Source organism: Leptopilina boulardi, unplaced genomic scaffold (genome assembly GCF_019393585.1).
Source record: "Leptopilina boulardi isolate dan_hultmark-lab unplaced genomic scaffold, ZJU_Lbou_2.1 LbouV2_300, whole genome shotgun sequence".
Taxonomy (NCBI): domain Eukaryota; kingdom Metazoa; phylum Arthropoda; class Insecta; order Hymenoptera; family Figitidae; genus Leptopilina; species Leptopilina boulardi.
The window spans coordinates 312,097-336,351 of record NW_026137864.1 but is presented as its reverse complement, the minus strand read 5'-3'; the positions used below and the strand labels follow the sequence as shown (position 1 = coordinate 336,351).

General features: G+C 26.1%; 1 protein-coding gene and 1 long non-coding RNA gene across 8 annotated transcripts in view; one reads left to right on the top strand and one right to left on the bottom strand.

Moving 5' to 3' along the window:
• Positions 1–24,255, top strand: part of LOC127282597 (matrix metalloproteinase-14-like) — an 82,649-nt gene that overhangs the window by 5,620 nt on the left and 52,774 nt on the right. The window lies entirely within an intron of this gene.
• LOC127282616 (uncharacterized) overlaps positions 1–24,255 on the bottom strand; it is an 86,706-nt gene that overhangs the window by 41,810 nt on the left and 20,641 nt on the right. The gene's annotated exons all lie outside the window — the stretch shown is intronic.

Below are 24,255 nucleotides of genomic sequence, written 5' to 3'. Positions count from 1 at the left end.
ATGAATATTTCTTAAAGAAAAATTAAATTTTTGTCATTTTGAATTTTCAAATCGACTTTTTTCAAAAACGGCTCCACAGAAAATATTCGTTTTTATTAAAAAAAAAAAATATATTTAGGATCTAGAATCGAAATCAATGAAGAAAATCTCAGGTGCCAGAAATTTTAGGTTAAATCGATTTAAAAAGAACCGTGATTATTATTTTTAAAAAAATCATATTCAAATGAATTGAAAAATATTAATTAGTTTATAAATAATTGTTATCTTTTTTTAAATAAAAATTGTAAAAAAAAAATTTTTTTTATCAACTTTAGTAGGAGAAAAACAAAATATATGTTTGGCCAATTTAATTTAATAATAAAATACTGAATAAATGTAACGGTTTTTTTTAGTATATTTTTTTTTCATGGAACATTATGATGTTACGGTAACATATATTTTTTTCTTTTTTTTTACTGAAAAAAAAACATACAAGTAGATAGTTTTGACACTTGCCGACAATTCATTCTGAATATTAAAATCGTACGAAACCTATTTATAGAATGAATATAAAGGCTTAAAAAAAATATCTCCACTATATTGATTTTCAGTCACACACGTTCTATACAAAACCGTTAGATGCCCAATATAAATAGAGAATTTCAATCACATATTCAACATTTTAATTCGATAAACTGTTTGTTCAGTATGTATATATTTTTTATATTTTGTAAACTTATTTATTTATTTAAAAATTTTTTTTAAATTTTTGTAAATGTCGCATAATTGCTTCTTTTTGTGTTGGACGAGCACAATTCAGCAGAAAGATTGTTATTAAATATTTTTGAATTCAGTTCCAAAACACGATTTTGAAAAATTTATAATAATTTTTGTATATTTCTGAGTTAAAAAATTTATTTTTGGATTTTAAAATTAAATTATTTTGAATAATTTATTATTAAAGATTTTAAAAAATGTTGTAAGTGAAAGTGAAAATAGAAACAGAATATTTTTAAATAAAGAGTACGAGACAAGAGCAATATTTTTTTTTCCTTTATATTATTTAGAGACAATAGCTTTGTTTAGTATATAATTCGTGATAACTGGTAAAATTAACTGATAAAATCTCATTTTTCCGGGCACATTGCCAAGTTAAGATTGTCACTGTGGTTTGTATACGAGGAAATGCTAAATAATGTATGTCCGTCTATGCGGAAATATTGTGATGATACTGACATGTGCTATACGTCTGATGGTCATCATCATCGTCAATCTTATAAGTCAAGGCACGAATTGGAATATTAATTTGATTGACTGTAAATATTTCTATTAAACCTCACTGAACTAAAGACACAATTTTTTTTTCTTTTTCCATATAAAAAAAAAACGTGAGTAAGCACTTTGAAAACGTGTTTCATATATACTCGCATATTTGTTTTCTTTTCAAAAAAAAAAAGAAACAAAAAATTATAGGTTATGTTTATTATAGTTTTACCTTGATTAGAAGCTAATTTTTAATCGTGTAAAACTAAAAACAGTCTTTATTGAATATTTCTGATTTATATAATGAAAACTTAAACATTGAAAATTTATCATAAACATAACCTAAAATTTTTTTCTTTTTAGGCCCTTTATGTCATAAATTTATATTTATGTCATTAACACTTCTATTTACACATTTTCGAATTTTCATTTCCACTTCTACTTTTTCCATTTTCCAATTTCCACTACCATTTCCATTTCCACATTTTCTAATTTTTATTCCCATTTAAACTTTATTTCAATTTCAAATCCCACTTCTATTTCCACATTTTCTAATTTTCATTCCCACTTCTACTTTTTCCATTTTCCAATTTCCACTACCATTTTCATTTCCACATTTTTTAATTTTTATTCCCACTTAAACTTTTTTCAATTTCCAATCCCACTTCTATTTCCACATTTTCTAATTTTCATTCCCACTTCTACATTTTCCATTTTCTAATCTCACTTCCATTTCCACTTTTTCAAATTACATTAACACTTCCATTTTTCTTTTTCTAAATTCCACTCCCCCTTCCATATCTACTTTTCTCAATTTCCAATCCCACTTCTATTTCCACATTTTCTAATTTTCATTCCCACTTCTACATTTTCCATTTTCTAATCTCACTTCCATTTCCACTCCCACTTCCATTTCCACTTTTTCAAATTACATTAGCACTTCCATTTTTCTTTTTCTAAATTCCACTCCCACTTCCATATCTACTTTTCTCAATTTCCAATCCCACTTCCATTTCCACTTTTCCCAATTTCCATTAACACTTCCAATTCCACATTTTCTAATTTTCATTCCCACTTCTATTTTTTCCATTTTCCAATCCCACTTTTTCTAATTTCCATTTAATTTTTTCCATTTTCTACTTTTACTTCCATTTCTACAATTCATTTTTTTAATCCCACTTTCATTTCCACTTTTCCCAATTTCCATTAACACTTCCATTTCCACATTTTCTACTTTTCATTCCTTTTCTACTTTTTCCATTTTCCAGTCCCACTTCCATTTTTACTTTTTCCAATTTCCATTCCTACTTCCATTTCCACACTGAGAAAAATGTTTAGTATCATCTACCAAAGTTTGGTTCTCTCTACCAAATTTTTTATTTGATATATGTGCAACTAATCCGTTTGGTTCGGGCTACTAAATTTTTTCGTTGAATCATTTTGTTCGGTCTACCAAATTTTTTGTTTTGCACAACTAACTTATTGTTTTTAAGCAAACAAAAAATTTAGTTAAATGAAATTTTTTTTTTGTTTTCTCAACCAACTTATTTTTTTGTTTCACCCTTTTCTCTTTATATAACCTACCTATGCCTACTTAAATTAATTTTTATGGCGGAAAAAACCTAACACTGCTGGGGCTCGAACCCTCAGACTACGCAACGCTAGTCGAGAACGCTGACCACTACTCTACGAATCCTACTAACAATTTGAGATTAAATCATTTTCACAATGTATAAAAGCTGGAAAAAAACTTTCGTTCTTGTAACAAGTTTTATTTATTTATTTTCACTACACAAACTTTTTTTTTTAAAAAATGTCTGAAAAACATAAAAACTTCAACACTGAAACTTCACGACGCGAACGACATATGGTTAATGTTGACATCCCGTGAATGGGAAGCGACGCCATATTTACGAGAAGAGCGCGTGCGCAATACAGTATGTCAGCTATTTAGTACTGGGAACCAAACTATTTAGTTCGTAAACATGAAAGCTTCAAATATATTTTTTGGTAGAGCCAACTAAACTTCCCGATTTATTGCCACTTTCTATTCTGTTGTGACAACCATATTTTAGTAACGCCAACTAAAAAAGCTCAACTAAATTATTTTCTTATTATTACGAAATTATTTTTCTCTATATGTGGAAAAAGTGGGAGTGGGAAGGGAAATAGGAAAATGTGGAAATAGACAATTTTTATTTTCTTTTCATTTTAAAAAAATATTTCTTAATATTAAAAAAAATATATTTTAATGTGTTAATAATTTTAATTTACATAAATGTTTATTAAGAATAGAAAATAGTATTGTTTTTAAATAAAACAATTTTTTTTTTGCATTCTTAGAAGCAAATTAAAAAAAAAAATTTTTTTGACAAAAAAAAACCATTATTTTGTTAATTTTTTAAACATTTCATATCCTATAATATTTGCGATAATGAAATAGCTTAACTAAAATGAAATATAAAACAGGAATAAACCAGTTATAATTATAAATTCTTCTGGTTCTCAAAGTGAAAGAATAGGAAATCTTTAAATGGCAAAATCAGTAAAAACGATCATGTAATACGGAAACGGAAGATTAATTTTTTTTTCCAATAAACTTTCATTTGAAATCAAATTTAACATAGTTGTAAAACAAGAATAAACAATATGTGACAATTAAAATTGTATATAAATATTTACTAGATATAAATAATATTAAAATCTTAGTTATTTTTATTATATAAAAATAAATAAAAAAATAAAAAAAAAGCCAGTAAAGATTTATAAATGACTCATTACCAAAAAAAGTCATAAAAATATAAATTCTGAATGTATAATATAATAAATATGATTCACATACTAACCGCACAAGTTCTATTTCTTTTTTAACGTTAAATATATGTTGCATTACTTCCGGCGTACACACAAAGCTGAATCAGCATTTTCTGTATTGTGATTCATTTTTCGATTATCACTTTTCTTTACCAATTTATTTGAAAAATAAAAGAAAATAGACACACAAGCTTATCAATATTTCCGAAAACTTAATATATGATTGCAAAATTTTATTTTTTAATAATTTTTTTTTTAATAATACATTTTTTCTATATTATGAATATTTTTTTTCTAAATTTATTTATTGTGAATTATATTTACTTTTTTTACGTGTAAAAATCTGATGTGTCACATATATTGTCAATATGTACATTGGCTTTAACTTGGAAATTATAAAAATTGTGAGAAATTAATTGTTTTCAATATAAGTAAAATGTGTCATACAGTTGAAATTTGTTTCACGAGAGATAATTATATTAATTGATAATTAGTTTCGTATAATATACAAGTGTGTATATATGGTGGAAAATTTCATCTTTGTCGAATATGTAGAATTATTACGAAATACATATTATGACGTATTGAATATGTATATATATATATATATATATTGAACGATTTTATCTCCAGTGGTTTGTTATTAGTAATGTCACGTGTCAAGTTGGTACCGATTTTGAGAAATGTTTATTCATATAAATTTTTTAATTAACATTGTAATATTCATTTCAGAAAAATTAACCTGGATAAGATTATTATTTTTTATTTTCACTGCCAAAACGAATATATTTTTTTTTACTTAATTATTTATTTTTTATTTCATTTATTTTTATTTTATTCATTATTATTTATTATATAATTTACTTTTATTTTTCACGGAAAATTTTTTTTATCTGGAACAGCGATATATGTTTCTCTAGAATAGCGAAAACTTTCGAAACTATATCGCTGTTACAGGTAAAGATTTTTTTCCGTGTTTCATTTTAATTATTACTTTAGTTATTAAAGTTTTTAAATTATAATTTAAATAAAAGCTGGAAAATTTACTCTTTTAATCGCAATATTAAGAAAATTTTATTTTATCTTACAAGCAATTTAAAATTTCCCGCCTCGTTTAACATAACCTTACTTGCGCGACGTTGCCAAATGTTTCATTTCTTTACAGCAATAGACAAAAAAATCTACTTTTTTACCAAGTCGGTAATGTCAAATTCTACCTAAAATTTTGTAGTCAAATAAAAATTTTTTTTTTTAAAATATCGGAAAAAAATAGTTGCGGCATTTAGCTTAGACCTCAAGGAAACGAATGATATAAAAATCTTAAAAATAGGACTTACAATTTTTCAAATTTCTACTCGAAATTAAATATTGTCATGGTACGGTCATGCATGCAGAAACATTTGGCCGGTTACACTTCAACGAAATCTAGTGAATGTTTAGTAACTTTCTAGTAATTTTCCAAAAATTTCGATTGTAACTAGAAAGTTACTAAACATTCACTAGATTTCGTTGAAGTGTGACCGGCTAAATGTTTCTGCATGCATGCACAATGCATGCATGAGATAGTGTGACCGTACCCTTACGTTAAAAAAATGTTATTCAAAAACGATCCTACATATTCTTCGAACCCCCATGAGATTAATAACTTCCGCAAATCCATGTCACTTTTTTAACACTCAATAAAATAATTTATAATTTATATAGAAATTATATAATTACATAAAATTTATAAGAACATAAACACAAATGACCATGTTTTCTCACGAAATTGCTTCACGAGCATCAGCGTGCTTCACAGTGTTGCCAACCGAATTGCTAACATCTGCCAACTGCGTTTACTAGAAAAAAAAAAAAAAAAAAAAAAAAAAAATGGTAAGCCCATTTTTATAGGAACTATTTTTATAGGATTGGTTATTATTTCCTGTTTACAAATTCTAAATAGTTGCGCTTCACATCGAAAATATTAAAATTCACTAAAAACATAACTGAATTTTACTAACTAAATAGGCAGGAGAATAAATACTTCCTTTACTAAAATTTACCAAAAAATTTAAAATAAGCATCAGTGGTATATAATATATTAATCTAATCCTCTTTGTGTATTTTCAATAAAAGAATCACAAACATAACCTAAAATTTTTTTGTCTCTAAAGTACTTACATTTTCTTGTGAAGCGTCGTAAATATGGAATTTCTTTTTCTTTTTAAATTTCAATTCGAAAATTCTCTTCTCTAAGTATGATATAATAGTATTCTTGCTCGTAAACGACTTTTTCTATATATACATATAGTATACATATGTGTTCATGAATCGAAATAATTGTATAGTATTACTTTCCCTTCAGAAGAAGTTTATTCATACAAGTTTAAAATCTCAATATTTAATATATATATATATAGTTCTAAAGTGAACACTGGTCAGTGTATGTATGTATATATATATAAGTGCAGTATGTACACAATCAGCAGAGTATTCATATAGTGAAACGCAGGTGAGACAGAAGGAACAATAAAATATATTAAACGATCGCACAAAGCCTCAGAGAGAGCTTCATATTCAAGTATCGTCATAAAGATGCGAGGTCGTAGAATACTGATGCTCTGCCATTACAATGACCCCTTCAAGGTCGGGGTCACTAGTCGACAATTGCGTGCACCGTTCCGAAACTCACATAATATATTCACGATCATCATCCTTCTTTTAATGCATCTTTCCCACACATACATATATAACTTTCCATTATCCAGTTACTTTTAGGAGTAAACTATTTATAAAATTGAGAAAAACAAAACATTCCATAAATGTGACGCGTGTACTAAAGAAAGGGATCTAAGAAGCAAAATATTATAGGTTATGTTTGTTTTAGATTTTATATATGTGGCGCTTCACAAGAGAAGGGACCTTACGTCAAAAAAATTTCTAGGTTAAATTTAGTGATAGTTTAACCTTGATTCCTTTTTATTAAATATTTTTAATGTAATGGAAACTTATATTTATGGTTATGTTTGTGATTTTTGGATTGAAAATACTAATAGAGAATCAACTCTTAAATACAAAACATATGTAAATATATAGTAAGAGATGATTTTCTGTGAGTATTTTCAATCAAAAAATCACAATTATAAGTCTCCATTAGAGGCTGGCTACACTGAGAGCCAACCAGGAGCATTAAATTTGATTCTCAGGCGTATTATACGAGTAGATTATAGAGTGACCTACCTTACCAACACGTCTTCTAGGTTGGCAATCTTGATTTCACTCACTCATAGATGAGAAAAGTTTCTCACTTTCGCATGAGAATGTTTCTCTTCTCACTGCGATGTATACTCACTCATATTCGCGTCTGCGCAGAAAGTTTGTGTACATCTGCGACCATGGTTACGATAGGGACAGGTTAGAAAAGTTAGGTTAGAAAAGACGACCCTGTGGCACGGTCCGGAATCTCTTCAATGCCTACAATGGTATGGTGGGGTCTCGCGGTGAAGCCCGCCGATAGGTGGCTACGTGTCGAAAAGTCTACTCTATCTTCGTTTTTCTTTCTTGGTGGAAAAAAGATAGAGATTACTTTACGACACGTAGCCACCTATCGGCGTGCTTCACCGGGAGACCCCACCTAAACAGACAAGATTCCGGACCTGTATATACGACCGTGCCCTGTGGTCATCAAAGCCAATGAACTTTTCTAACCTATCATTATCGCAATCATAGTCGCAGATGTACACAAACATTCTGCGCAGACGCGAAAATAATCTACTCGTTTAATACGCCTGAGCATCAAATTTAATGCTCCTCCAGGCTCTTAGATTCATAAAATTCAATAACCGGTGTACCAGTTTCCTCATCAAAATTTTATTAATCATCAAATTATGACAATTTAAATTTTGAACATGATTGTAAGTTAATCCATAAATGCGATTCTTTTAGAAAAACTTGGATCATTTTTTTTTGGTTTCAAAACTGAACTTCAAGTTATAGAGAGAAGTCAAAATTACTTCGAGTTATAGTGGTTTTAGAATTCGAGTTGATTGTGCCAAAATTTATTTTAAAGTTTTTAATTAAACTTATTCCTTTGCCTATATGAAATGTTATTAAGTTTCCCGTCTCTGATATATACGTATATATATATATATATATATATCTTTAAAAAGACAGCCGCAAACACATTTGATTGTTGCAAGTTTCACATTTAAAGCTAACGAGACGTTGATATTATACTATTGTTTTGTCTAGTGACATTGAGGTAATTAATGTGCCACACTAGTTACGTTTACAAAGGGCACTTCCTATGTACGTGTAATAAATATACTTATTTGACCTCGTGCCCGTAGTTTTCAACATAAATAAATATATATGCATATAATTCTAATACGCGCTTCAAATACATTTTATATTAGATAAAACATAATTCTCCAAGAATCATTAATATTTTTACATGCGAGAGAACAAAGAAATTAAATACCCAAAGACATGCAAAAAAAAACTGCAATACATGTGTTCTACTATTATTTTTAATTTAAGCACATCAATCGAAAATTAAAAACTAAAATATAGAAAATTCAGAAACAAATATATATACATATAACTAGAGTAATAATTTAGTAAATAAAATATTTTTAAATAATAATAATAATCTCATTCAACAGAATTTTAAGTGATTTAAAGTTTTAAATGTCAGAAATTCCAATTCACCAAATCTTCAATTTTTCGAATTTTTATTTGCACGAATTGTTATTTAATAGAATCCTCTAAACGCGATGAATCTTCATTTATCCAAAATTGTAAATGACCGAATAAAAATCGACAAAGATTTTGGGTTGATTTTTATAATTGACCAATCAGAAATTATCAAGAAAATTGTGATTGGTAAATTTTTAAATTCGCATCAAAAATCATTCTGTCGATTGTTTTTCGGACGAATGGAAATTCGGACTTTTTGTTTGGAAATCTATCAAATAAAAATTCGTTAAAATAAAAATTCAGACAAATGCAAATTCTGTGAATTGGAAATTCTAACATTTAAAATTTAAACATTCGATTAGAAATTTTGTAAATAAAAAGAGAAAAATTCTTTAAAATACCTAATAATTCTGCCAAATAAAAATTATGTACGCAAAAAATGATCTAAAGTAAAAAATTTGGTACATAAAAATTTTTGTAAAGTAAAAATTTGTTGAAAAAAAAAAAAAAATTCTCTCAAATGCTAATTCGCAAAATGAAAATTCGTCTAAAAAATGTAATAATAATAATTATATGTAATAGAATTATTTAAAATGAAAATTCTAATTAACGATTTTTATGGGATAATCATGGGCCTTATGAAATTAAAAATCGAAAGAAATGTTCAAAATAATTCATGTATGCAAAAAAAAAAAAAAAAAAATGAAAATTCAGAAAAAAAACTATACCTACAGGAATAATAATTAAATAAAAATATTATTAGTTCTCTTTTTATTTTAAAATTAGAGAACACATATGATTATATTGTCGTTTCTTTTAAGGAAAATATAAAATCAGTGTTTTGTAATTTTCGCTTTAAAATACTTGCATACCTATGAAATGAGACCACGCTAAAGACAAACTCTTGGTATCATGAAAATTTATCAAGTTATTACTGATAATGAAACAAAGATAAAAGTTACTTTACTACAGACGTGACAATCTTATAGGCATTATGAAGAACACATTTACGCTCATCCAGCAAATATAACGTTCAATCTTCTCTTGACATAAAAAATAGATTTAAAAATTATTCACGGTCAGACCACCTTCTTACATATATATACCTATATATACAGGGTGATTTTTATGTTGCGGACCCCTTAAAAATTTTTTTTTTGGTTTTTTACACAAAAAAAAGTGAAATTAAAAAAAAAATTTAGGGGGTCTGGAACATAAAAGTCACAAAGTAAATATAAATATGGGCATATCTCTAGAACTTTTAAACTTTATGTTATCGCTCATTATGATACCTTAAGAATTTTTTAAATAATTTTTCAATACCATAATTTGACCAATTATAGGGCTTTTTATATGTATCATGCGTTATATAATTTTTTTAATTATGTAGGAAATGACGAACGTAAGTTAAAGTGGTGAAATCGACAGTTTCTAGTGTGTGATATTGACTGGTTTTTTTAGTTTATAGACTGTAACTTTTTTAACGAAACATTGTGTGTCTTGTGGCTTGCAATAGGAGTCGGTGGGAGTGTAAAGAACTAAAAAATCCATGAAACAATGATGTGCCTCAAATTGAATAAAAACTATGTAGCTTCAAACTTGCGAGACAACTTTTTCAAAATTTCTACAAGTTAGCAGTTAAACTGATATAACTTTTTTAACGAAGGTTTTTGAGTAACGGCACAACGGGATTATATTATCTACCTAATAAGAAGTAATTTAAACCCATACAGGAATGTGTGCCTCCTTTACACAAAGAATGCAATGACTTCAAACATTAAATTTTAAAACGTAACTCAAATCAAAATACCACATATTTGAAAAGCACATGTTGAATTTTGCTTCTAAATGCTCCCAACTCATTGTAATCTCTTCTCATGCATTATAAAAGTATACAGAAAAATAGTTAACCTTTGCACACTTCATTAAAACTGTATAATTAATAATGAATATAAACCTAAACTGTCCGACGCATAGTTTGTGAAGAAAAGTAAGTATTAACCAATAGATGTGTTTAAATCTGGCTGATATTTCTCACTCGAAGGTTTTTGGGGTTGCTGCGACTACTAATCTGAATTTTAAATTTTCCAAAATTCAAAATGGCGAATCCAATATGGCGGACGACTTTTTAAAAAAGTGATCCCATTGGCCTAAAATTTGTTACTCGGGGGTTTATGGGGTCGCTGATTACGAATCTGAACTTAATTTTTAAAAATTGAAAATGGTGGATCCAAAATTGCAAACAAAATTTTTTAAAAAATTTTTAAAAAATTAAATTTTTAAAAATTCAAAAATTGTTATAAACTACATTTACTTATGACTTAATAAGCAATAGGCCATAAAATTTTCGAAACTGTAGCATTAAATCATTTTAAAGGTGGTAGCGACCCAAAAAACCCCCGAGTAACAAATTTCAGACAAATTCGATCAATTTTTTTAAAAGTCGTCCGCCATATTGGATCCGCCATTTTGAATTTTGAAAAACTAACGTCGCATTTGTAATCAGCGACCAAAAAAATCCGCGAGTATCAAATTTCAGTCAGTTTTAAACACATCTAGAGATTTTGGGCAGGTTTTTTGCAATAAGGCCCACTGTGATGCGTAACAATGTGTAAAAATGAGTTACGCAAATTTTTTTATAGCATTTGATCAATACTGAAGACAATAAAATTTGTTTCACGAATGTGCCCTGAAAAAAAAATTAATTTTTCTAATATCTCAAAGTTTAAAAGTTCTAGAGATATGCCCATATACGAGAGAACAAAAATAAATAAATATAAAAAATAAGATTGCAAAAAGAGAGAAAAAAATTGAAATAAACTTTCTAATGAACTCAAAAATAAAATTTCGACTGAATCAACTAAAGGTTTATTTGGCTCAATAAAATTTTTTCTTTGTTCGGAAAATTTATTAAAATAAACCAAAATTAGGTCAAATAAATATTTATCTGAAATAGGATAAAAAAATAAAATAAATAATAATAATAATAATAAATATATAACAAATTTTTCAATAAATATAATAATAATAATTAATAATATTAAATAAATAAATTCAATAAATTTTGTTAGAAATAACCAAAAAATTGTGTTAATACAATAAAAATTGTTTAAACAAAACTTTTTGTTCTGCACTAAAAGAAAAATTTTGTTTGAACCAAATATATCATTTTTTTTGTATTTAACATAATTTTTTGGTTAATTGAAACAAATTTTGTTTGATTCAAATAAATATTTATTTGATCTTTTGATTTATTTTAATATATTTTTCGAACGAAGAAATAATTTTATTTAGCCAAATAAAATTTGAGTTGATTCACTCAATAGTTTGGTTAACTTGGCAATGCATTTAATTCTAATTTCAAAGAACAAATTTTTTTCTGAATGAGTTCATGCAACGCACTCATTTTATTATTATTATTTAATTATTAAAAATAATTTCGTAAATTTTCATTCATATCAAAAAAAAAAAATTTATTTCAAAATTTCACTATTCTTTAAAATAAATATTAGCAGAAGCAAAATATTTTCGTATTCTTTTTTTTTTTTAAAGCAATTTTTGCATTCTATTTTTGTCCTCATTTTTTGCAGTAGAAAACCTACTGATCTATTTTGTGGGAGTTCATATAATGTCCTTGATATAAATATAATTAGTTTAATAAAGTTTGAAAATTCAAATTTCAATTGAAGCATTATACATTAACCAAATTTTGAGATCGATTCTAGTTTTATCGGAGTTGAACGAATTATCATGTATGTACTACTCAGCGGCGATCCATTCCCTTGACCCGGTTATGAAGGTAACGACAATATTCGTGCTTCCTTTATTATAACCCCATTGTAATAATATAAATTAGTTTTTACGCAATATTGTACATAGATTATTTTCTTTAAACATTTTGCATATAAGTAAAAGAAAAATTTAGTAAAAATTCCACTATTATTTACAAAAATATAAATAATAAAAGTAATTCGTCATTTCGTTTTTCTTATTAAATTTGATAAAAATTATAATTTTCAAATAAATAAATAATTTATTATTTTAAAACTGATTTTGATTTTCTTTAAGAACAATATTTAAATGATATTAATTGGTTAACCTATAAATATTGTCAAATACTAATATAATGTCTCTCCATGTAAGAAAATGGACCTTTTGGTAAAGAAATTTTAGGTTATGTTTAGTGATACTTTTATCTTGATAGGGTGTGACGATCAGGGAAACGTCAGGGAATTTTGTTGGTCAGGGAAAAATCAGGGAATTTCAGAAAATTTCATTCAAAGTCAAGGAAATTTCTGTAAATTTCTATAAAAATTAAAATTTTTTGTGAATTTAAAAAATTTTTAATCTAAAAAACTTGAATGGTTTTTATTACCATTTGTTACTACTATTAGAAATTAATTTATTGTTAAATATGTCAGTAACCCTGCTTGATAAAAAGTTTCTAATTAATTATGAGATAAAAGTTTTGAACGTTCAAATGAACAAAATATTTTTTTCAATCTATAAATTATTAGAAATTATAATGTTTTAATGTAAAATAAAACAGTAAATTAAATAAATATTAAATTAATAACTTCTTTTTAAATATTTAAAACAATATTTTGTAATAAAATTTGTACTTAAAAAAAGTTAATTTTAGGGTCAAACCATTATATTTCAACTAAAGTGGTCGCTGACTAATTTTTAAAAATTATAATACTTTGCAGGAATGATTTTGAAGTTATCAAGATCACGAAATGAAAAGAATTTTATTAAAAATTTAAATATTTATTGTAAAATATGAATTTAAAGTATATGAGGTGCTAAAAACTGTCAATTTTTTAGCCATTAGAAAATATGCAAAAAAACATAGAATTTACCATAAAATAAAAAAAAATTATTGGAATTTACTAAGAATGAATAAATTTATCATTATCAATTGATATAATTATTTAAAGATGTGAAGTAATATATAAAATATGATTTCCAAGTGCACCTGTCAAATAACCTAATTTTGCGATGTTTATTCATTAATTATAAAAAATAGAAAACATTAAATTAAATAAAAACTTACCAAATATGAAGTTCTTGCCATAAACTTTTAGAATTTCTTTGCACTTTTCTTCTTTTCTATTCATAAGTATGAAAAATTTAAAAAATAAAATAGCTACTTTGTCTATTTTCACTATTTTTGAAAGTCAATAACTTTCTTGGAGAAAAATGAAAAAATATGGGGTTTCGAAAATTATTTAAATACACACTACATATACATTCACTGAAAATTTCGCATTGGTCCCAAAGCTATTTTCGAAGATAAAGTAAATTAAAAATTTCGTATTTTTTAGGCTATATTGACATGGGTTTTAAATCAATGTGAAGGTGGTTCACTGGTGACGACAAACTTCACATTGATTTAATACCTTTAAAACCCATGTCAATATAGCCTAAAAAGTACGAAATTTTTAATTTACTTTATCTTCGAAAATAGCTTCGGGACCAATGCGAAATTTTCAGTGAATGTATATGTAGTGTGTATTTAAATAATTTTCGAAACCCCATATTTTTTCATTTTTCTCCAAGAAAGTTATTGACTTTCAAAAATAGTGAAAATAGACAAAGTAGCTATTTTATTTTTTAAATTTTTCATACTTATGAATAGAAAAGAAGAAAAGTGCAAAGAAATTCTAAAAGTTTATGGCAAGAACTTCATATTTGGTAAGTTTTTATATAATTTAATGTTTTCTATTTTTTATAATTAATGAATAAAAATCGCAAAATTAGGTTATTTGACAGGTGCACTTGGAAATCATATTTTATATATTACTTCACATCTTTAAATAATTATATCAATTGATAATGATAAATTTATTCATTCTTAGTAAATTCCAATAATTTTTTTTTTATTTTATGGTAAATTCTATGTTTTTTTGCATATTTTCTAATGGCTAAAAAATTGACAGTTTTTAGCACCTCATATACTTTAAATTCATATTTTACAATAAATATTTAAATTTTTAATAAAATTCTTTTCATTTCGTGATCTTGATAACTTCAAAATCATTCCTGCAAAGTATTATAATTTTTAAAAATTAGTCAGCGACCACTTTAGTTGAAATATAATGGTTTGACCCTTTAACTTATTCAAATTTAGAGTAACTAACATTTTTATAATGTACTATTTAACAAACAAAATAAAAAAAAAAAATACAAAATTTTTGTGCACATTTTTTAAACCGTGAATTAATTATTATTTTCCTAGAATAATTTTTGTCTTTTCTTTTGTACTATTTTATCGTTGTCATTATATATTTATAAATTGCACGTTATAATATCAGATTTAAAGAATAATTGCAAGCAATTTTTTTTTCCACAAAATTATTACACAAATTTTCTACATGCAAGTAACAATATTATCTAATGCTACTTTTATTTATTACGTGTGAGGGGAAAAAATATTCTATAAACTAAATTCATTTAAAGCATTTTTTTTTTAAATGAAACTACTAATTTTCAACATCAAATTCGTAATCTCGCTAAAATTCTAGGTTCAAACATATATGTGATACGCACATGACCAAAATATTTGGCCTCATCCCAGGCATTGGGCCAGAATTTATTGTAAATTCGCGAAAAAAACTACTTCGAAAATTTTTGAGTTCATAGATTATATTTTAGAAGACAATTTTCAAATAGGGCCCAATGAAATTATTTTTTAAAAAATGAAATCACTAATTTTCTATATCAAATTCATAATCCCGCTAAAATTCTGCGTTCAAACCCAACCAAAAATTTCAGTATTATACCAGAGTTGACTACTGGCACAGTACTGGTTCAGTATTGGCTCCCGTTAGGTTGGGCAGTCTGTACTGAACCAGTACTGGTATTTACATTGTATAAGTAACCAGTACTGAGCCGATATTGAGCCAGTACTGGCTCAAATAGATTTTCTTTTTGATTAATACTAGTGTACAAAAAGTTCTAGAGTGAACCCAATGAATCTTTTTGTTTAAATATTTTGTTCATCAAAAATTTTTCAACTTGATTTTATTTTTGAAAATTAAAATGTACTTTATTTTGCTTTTTTGTGGATAAAATTCTTTAAATAAAAAGTTTCCTGAGACTAAGTCTAAAACATTTTGCAAGATTTTCTTTTTATTTTCAGATATATGGTATAATATAAATTTAATTTAAAAAATTAAATACAATCCCAAGTAAAATTGCACAAATGTTATATATTATCAATAATATAAAATATATAATTAACCTTTCTTAATGGAAATTATAAAAAATAGTTAAACCTACAAACTTATATATTTCAATGGTCAATAAAATTATTGTAATTTGTTTCTGGATGTTATTCTTCAGTTTTTTTCCAAAAGTGAATAATAAACAAAAATTTAATGTTAATTTAAAAATAATTTAAATAATTGTTTTAATAATTACCTAATTTCAGGAATTTAGTATTCATTATTTATTAAATCATTATATTTGTGATGAGTTAATTTGTAAACTAATTTTGTTTTGTGTAAATTGAATTGAATTCAATGTTAATTTATTTCTATTTGATATAATAATTAATAAATTAAAGTGAATAATAAAATAATTAAATAGTTAATTGCATAATTATATACATTATAATTATTTTATAAACATTTTTATTTCAACTAAACTGTTTTTATATATTATAAAAACTTTGGTTTTATAATAAACATATTTTTATATTTATTTTTTGATTTTTTAAAATAATAATTTGGAATATATATGAAAATTCTTTGTATTTTCGATTTTATATAATAAAATATTAATTAGTTATAGTTGACTAATTTAATTAATATTTCATTTGTGTTGGGTTACCAAAATTTTCAGACACTTTTTCCTAAGAATACCAAAAAAAGTATTACTTTTTAATAAGTGAAACTTATCTCTGTTACAGTTAAAGCTTTCTTTTCGTATACAATAAATTACAAAACTGCCAGTACTCGGCCAGTACTGAACCAGTAGTGGTTACCAATACTGGTGCCAACTCTGGTATAGCCAAGACTGGTAAAATGTTATCATCCCAAAGTTACGCTAACTCTGGTGCCATTAGTGGGTGCCAGTATTTGTCAGTACTGCGCCATTAGTAAACTTTTGATTGGGAACATATAAAACTGTGACGTCCCAGAATGTCAAAAGTTCACACCTTTCTTTTTGAAGTTTTGTTTAGGACGAGGGATGCAGAATGTTCAAAAATTAATATTAAATTGTTTTTAATGTATGTTTTGTGTTGATGTAAGAATGTTGTCCCGCATGTTTGTGTTGTATATGTACTATATGTTAAGAATTTACACATGTTCTATGAAATTATTCTATCGCTATTTTCTAATATTTTTCTTACAATAATTAAATTAACCAATTGTATGTATTTCATATATATATATTATTAGAATTTTACATATTTATGGAATTTTACCCAAAAGCGAGCCTATCGACATCTGGTTCCTCGGACATTGTTTCCTATTCTTGGGGGAGGTATGCGAAAACTTATCCTTTACCTTCTTTACTTTTATAAAAACTCCAAAAAAAAGGAATATAAAAAAGCAATTGCTTAAAATTATGCCTAGACCGGAACATCGTCAATATGTTGAGTATCTAAATCATGAGCTCACTAGTTCTGAGTTTAGATTTTCAAAGGTTGGAAAAAAATACAATAAAAAGAAAACTTCTTTCTTATTGCTTATGACAATTTGTCAAAACGTGCAAGTAGAGCCCTGCAATAAAGTTAATCCTTAAAGAGGCCAACTACGCACGCATTGCAAACGTATGTTTGCCAAATGTTTTATTGCGGTACCAGACCAACCTTACCTGGACCGCTAGTACCTGACTCACGATTTCCGCGTCTGGGGCGTAACTCTAACTTTTTTTTTTGTATTTTTTATAGACAAATCAGATTTTGTATTTTTCTCATTTTTCCCTTTCCTTCCAAAATTTTCCCTACTATCGTCTTTTTCGCAACTTTTCCTAGGAGTGAGAATCGGCGTCGCGGGTACCCGGAGCGTCGCTTGGGCCCTTTTGATCAGTTCCTGTTCGGGCTTTTCACCGTGAATTAAAAATTCGATCCTTTTCTCGTTACAGTTTCTAAGGTTCGACTTTAAGATTTCGCAGTCTTAGACGACTGAAAACGCGACTTCTTATTAACTGAATAATTCCTTTTGAAACTTGACGAGATCTGTATCAGTCCTTACTCTCGTTGATACCCGATAAAAATTTTAATAAATTAAATTCGCGATTTTGTAACGCATTTTTAAACTAATTAACGATCATTTATTTTTTTTTGTTGTCTTATGAGTTTTGATATTTTATGTGAAAAAGGGTTTTGAACAATTAATGATTATAAGTTCTATTCCAATCAGAAATATTATTTTTGTGTAAGCTGATAGAAAATTCGCTAATCCTGATAAAATTTTATGAGTAAGTTAAATAAACAAAATTGTATAAATTCTAAATTTTCTTTCCTTTCTTGTTTTATTCTCCTATAACAACAATAAGGTGAGTTTTAACTCTTTGAACCAAACAAGTTCCCACAACTCTATTTTCTTTGCCGCTCGAGAAAATAGAAAATTTTCTAAAATAACTTTTAAATTAATAAATAAATTATTTGAATTAAATATTTCATTGTACACCATTTTTCTCTCTCTCTTTTTAATTATATTTCTTATGACGTAACAAAACACATGACCAAAATCTTGGGCCTTATCTAAGGTATTGGGCCCAAACTTTTAAATTCTACATAAATTCGCGAAAATCACTATACTTGGACGGTTTTGGAGCTCACAGATTACGATTTCAGAGTCAATTTTCAAATTGGACCATGGGACCAACGTAAGACACCACAGGCCAAAAATTTTGTTTATACAGAAAATGAGTGGTCAAAATTTAAAAAAATGTATATTTTTTTACCGTAGGGCCTTACATTGCATTGGGCACGGGTACAATTTAAAAATTATCTTCAAAATCGTAATCTGTGACTTCCAAAAAACCCCCCAAGCAGTTTTTTTTCGTGAATTTACTTGATTGTATAGAAAAAAGTTCGGGACCAATATTTGTGATAAGACCCAATATTTTGATTATGTATATCTCATATCTGAACGTAGAATTTTAGAGGGATTATGAATTTGATATTAAAAAATTAGTGGTCTAATTTTAAAAAAATATATATTTCTTTTTATTTATTGGGCTCTGGGCCCAATTTTTCAGATCTGACAATATAGTTCTCTTCATTCGGAACAACTTTTGTTTTAATCATATATAAATATACTTGGTTTTGTAATTGGACTAGTAGACATGAAAAATTTTACATGACGTAAATATTGTGTTGTGGAATAAAATAAATAGAGCCCAACTAATTTTTATGCGTAAACTTTGTTTTAGAGAAACAATCATATTAATTATTTCATTTTTTCTTTCTTTTTTTTTTCTTGAAAAATATCGTTACGGAAGAAAAATAAATAAATTTTTTATATTTGGAAAAAAATTAGAATTTAGGCATAGGACTTAATTTTTTTTGTAAAATGTTTGATAGAGAGTATTAGGAGAATAAATGACCATGTTCCGGTAAAATGTGTAACAGTGCGGGACGGTTTGACCTGCTCTCTTGTTTCGCTAGACTGAATCCATTGATTCTAGATTGTCTTTAATCACGATTTCCAGGTTAACCTCACCTGACCTTATAAATGTGGTTTCCATAAATTACATATGCGGGTCTTTTTTTGCGTATAATATATTCCCCATTTTTCTTTTAAAATACATAAATCCGTTTTTTATAATATATTATATTATATTATATAGAATGGGATAAACCGGAACAGAACCGTTTTAACGTAAACAAAAATATAATAAATAAATTTAATAAAACTTAATTTTAAACAATTTTGGAAGATATGTATATATATTACCAAAATTGTTACCTATCCATAAAATCTTTTGATTTTAATGCAATTACTAATTGTTAAACATTTTTTTAATTAAATTATTTAAAATTTCATCCAAGTTTTTTTTTAAAATTTAAATAATTTTTTTCCTTAAAAATACACAGTTGAACTAACATTGGAATCAAATAATTTTTTTTTCAGTATAAGTCAAACATATTTAAGTTTAATTCAATAATACATTTTTGTTTAAAAAATTTATTTAATTTAAACATAAATTTTTTTTTATTCAAAGTTAATATATTTTTAATATGCAGTTAAATATATTAAGTGTAAGAGTGTTGAACGGTCATTGAAATTCTTTGATAAAAAGAGACCTTAAATAATCACTTCATAAATTCGGGACTGAATCTGAAAATGATAAACATTGATTTTAAAATACTTTTTTCTCAAAACACTGACACTTTTTACAAAAACGGCTAACAAATTAAGGATCTTTGTATTATAAATTTACAAAATTTCAAAAATTGTGCTAATTCATGCAAAAAAAAACCCGATTGTAAAATTGGAAATAGAAAAGTAGTATAATGACAGTCTTTAGGAGGTTCATTACGCCCAGTCGCCGTCAGATGGCAGAAGTCGCAGCTGTCATTATATTACTTCTCTATTTTCAATTTTGCAATCGCATTTTTGCATGAATTCGCACAATCTTTTGAATTTTGGAAATTTATAAGACTCAAGGATCCTTTGTATGTTGTCCGATTTTGTAAAAAGTGTTCAGTGTTTCGAGAAAAAAATATTTTAAAATCAATGTTTATCATTTTCACATTCAGTGTCATTTTTATAGGGCGATAATTAAAGGTTTCTTTTTGCCAAAGAATTTCAGAGACCGTTGAACACTCTCAAATGAAAAATAATAATTCTTTAGTTGATCTAGTATAATATTTTATTTGTATTATATCGTGCACTTTGGATAAAAATACAGTAAATTTAATACACACAAAATAAACTTAAACTTAAAATCATTTCCAAAAGATACACGAAAAATAATTTTTTAGGTTAAAAATCATGTCAAAATCTTATTGACTATAAAATAATCAGTGGAACATCCGAATTGTGACACTTTGCAGAGAATGATAACTTTTTTTTGATAAAGGTTATACTATCAAAAAAACATTTCTCTATTTTAAAGAAACGAAGCTAAAGTACGCAACGTTTATATAAACGATTTTTAAAGAAATAATTTTTTAAAATGAAAAATTCTATAATTTTTTGCCAAAAAAAATATTTCTTGTAGTTTTCATTAAACAACAAATTATAAAAAAATATTTTTTAAGCAAAAAAAATTATAGAATTTTTCATTTTAAAAAATTATTTCTTTAAAAATCGTTTATATAAACGTTGCGTACTTCAACTTCATTTAAAGAAATGATTTTTTTACTTGTCTTTTGTTGTCTTAAAGAAATATTTCTTTGATTTTACGAAATTTTTTATTTGAATCAAAGAAATAAATTTTTATTTTAATGCACAAATTTCTTTAAATGAAAAATATATTTATTTCATTTTGAAATTGTTTATATATGTTCGTAATTTGATTAAAATATAATTTTAAAATATTAAATTAATTATAAATATCTTTGAAATAATTTCAAATGTATTTCAAATTTTTTCGTAAAAGCAAAGAAAAATTTTTTTAATTCAAACAAATTTCATCTTTGATTCAAAAAGTGATGTTACAAAAAACTATTTCTTTATTTCAAAGAAATCTTTTTTTGTAGGTGTAACATAATAAAAATTCAGTACATAATTGTAATGATACAATAAGAGAAGAGATTTTTCAAATTAAAATTATGTAACCTTGTGTCATATAAAAAAAATGACAAAGCAGTTTGTAAATTTCCGCGATGCAGACGAAACAAATGAAAAAGAGACATTGTTAATGAAAAAAAAAATAATGATGATGATGATGCGAGCAATAGGAATTTTATCTATATAGTATCAAGGGTCTGAATCATATTTAGTTTCTGTCTTCATACATGTATATGTGTAATATAAATACATATACATATGCATCTACTGAGACTAATTTATTTTACTATTCGTTGGAGAATATTTTCCACATTCGTCGCATCTATGCTTTTATGGAATCTATTAAATTTCTTCGTCTTCGCTTTCTATTCAGTATACATATATATACACATAGTCTGCGTCCATTCACCATTTACTCGTAACACCTGGCTACTACTATATGCTCTCAGCTCTTCAGCGCCCACGCGCTTCTCTCGCACACAGTTTCATTCATAAAAATTACATTACTCACAGGTTACTAACAGTTTCATTCATAAAGTTCCCTCGTACTTCTCAGAAGAGACTTTATTACATTACATATAGAAAAAGAAAAATATAAAATACAAACTCAAACTAATTTTATTCTCTGAATCATAATATATATTTAATCGAATATATATGTCATCCGGAGAGAGATATCAGCTTTGTGTCAATGTTCCCTATTTCAATATAATATATATATATAGATTATCAACTCCTATCTGTTATTGCATCAGAAAAAATATATTTATTTTTTATTTTTGCAAATTGAAACTTACGATTGTACATTATTTGTTATTATCATTCATACTGGCAGTGAGAAAAATTGATTTGTACCATTCACTATAGATTTTATATTGAAAAGGTAATTTATTTATGTGTATGAAATCATCTGAATAGTTTGATTAGCAACAACTGACTGAAGTGTACATAACTTTTATGATCAACGATTTTTAAGGAAACATTGTTTTGATGCAAAAATTTGGGGCGGTATAGATTCTACACAAATAAACCCTACGCGAGAAAATTGCGCACCGATAATTTTACAAAAAAAAATCCTACACTTGGACAATAAGCAAAATAAAATTAATTAACAATTTTTTACTTTACACAATTAAATCAAACATAATTTTATTCTACACATTTAATTGCACACAGGAAAACCCTACACCGTTAACTCTGAAAAAAAATAGTCTACACAATAATATGCGGAATAAAATTTAAAAACAAATAATAAAAATTCTAAACGATTAAATACTACAAAATATAACCGCACAAATTAAATTGCACTCAGGAAAACCCTACACGATTAACTCTGCACAAGAAGATTCTGCACCTTATATATACTTACTCATAAGTATGTTTATTTATGAAAAAAACGGGGTTGCCATGTCGACTGTGTAGAATATAAAAAATTCTATAATTAACCGTGGAGAGTTGTGCAGAGTTAAGGAGGTTCATCCCTTCAAGCGGTACTCATTCTATTAGGGGTTTTCCGTAAGTTTAAAACCGACAGCTATAGTCCATAAAAGTTGAGCTCCACTGGCCAATTTAGAGGTTATGTTGCCGTTTCTCCTCTTCTTTCTTTTATTTACATGGGATAAGTTCAAAAGTTGCTAATTTTGATTAACATTTACTTCACAACCAAACGGTAAAAAAATTTCATATTTTTGTAAAAACTGTTAAAACTCATAATTTAAAACATATTAGTTTTTTAAAAAAATCTGTAGAACCGTTTTTTTTAATTAATGAAAACATGGTCATTTTTCATGTTTTTTCACTGTTCCCATGTAAAACTTCAAACTTTATCAATTTTTATCTTGAAAATGATACGGTAAACTTCAATAAAATTTGAACAACACATGTAAAGTGATGTCAATAATACATCTTAAAATTTTTTTTAAAAATCTGTAGAAAATCGATTTTGGGATGAACCTCCTTAATAGTGTAGGGTTTTCCTGAATGTAATTTAATTTGTACGGTTATATTTTGTATAGTATTTATTCGTTTAGAATTTTTATTATTTGTTTTTAAATTTTATTCCGCATATTATTGTGTAGAATATTTTTTTTCATAGTTAACGGTGTAGGGTTTTCCTGTGTGCAATTAAATGTGTAGAATAAAATTATGTTTGATTTAATTGTGTAAAGTAAAAAATTGTTAATTAATTTTATTTTGCTTATTGTCCAAGTGTAGGATTTTTTTTTGTAAAATTATCGGTGCGCAATTTTCTCGTGTAGGGTTTATTTGTGTAGAATCTATACCGCCCCCAAAAATTTTACAAATTTGCAATTATTCATCAAAAAATTATTTAAATTTTTTTTGTTTAATAATTTGTTGAAAAAAATTTTTTTTTGTTTTTCTAATCCAAATGTATGTTAATTTGCTTTTCTCTAAAAGTAAACGAACCTAGGGTAAGAGCATCAATTACGGCGCGTTCATCAAAAATAACTATTATATTTAATATAAATGTTGCAAAATGATTTAAAAAAATTATTTCAATCTTTTTTTGATACAATTACTAATAAATAAATGCAGACTTAAATAATTATTAATTTAATTTTTTGATATCAAATTTTTACCCTCGCCGTAATTGAAACATTTTTAAGATTTCCATTGGCTTCAATTAAGGTGGGCAAAGTATTTTCAAAATACACGTAATTTTGGTCACCGTAATTGACACACCGAAACTGATTCAAACGCGACGTAATAGAAAATTACGGTATTAGTTTTAATTTCTCATATTTGTTTAAATAATAATCGATTTTGATAAAGTTTAAATTCTTTTTTTGAATATCTAGATAAC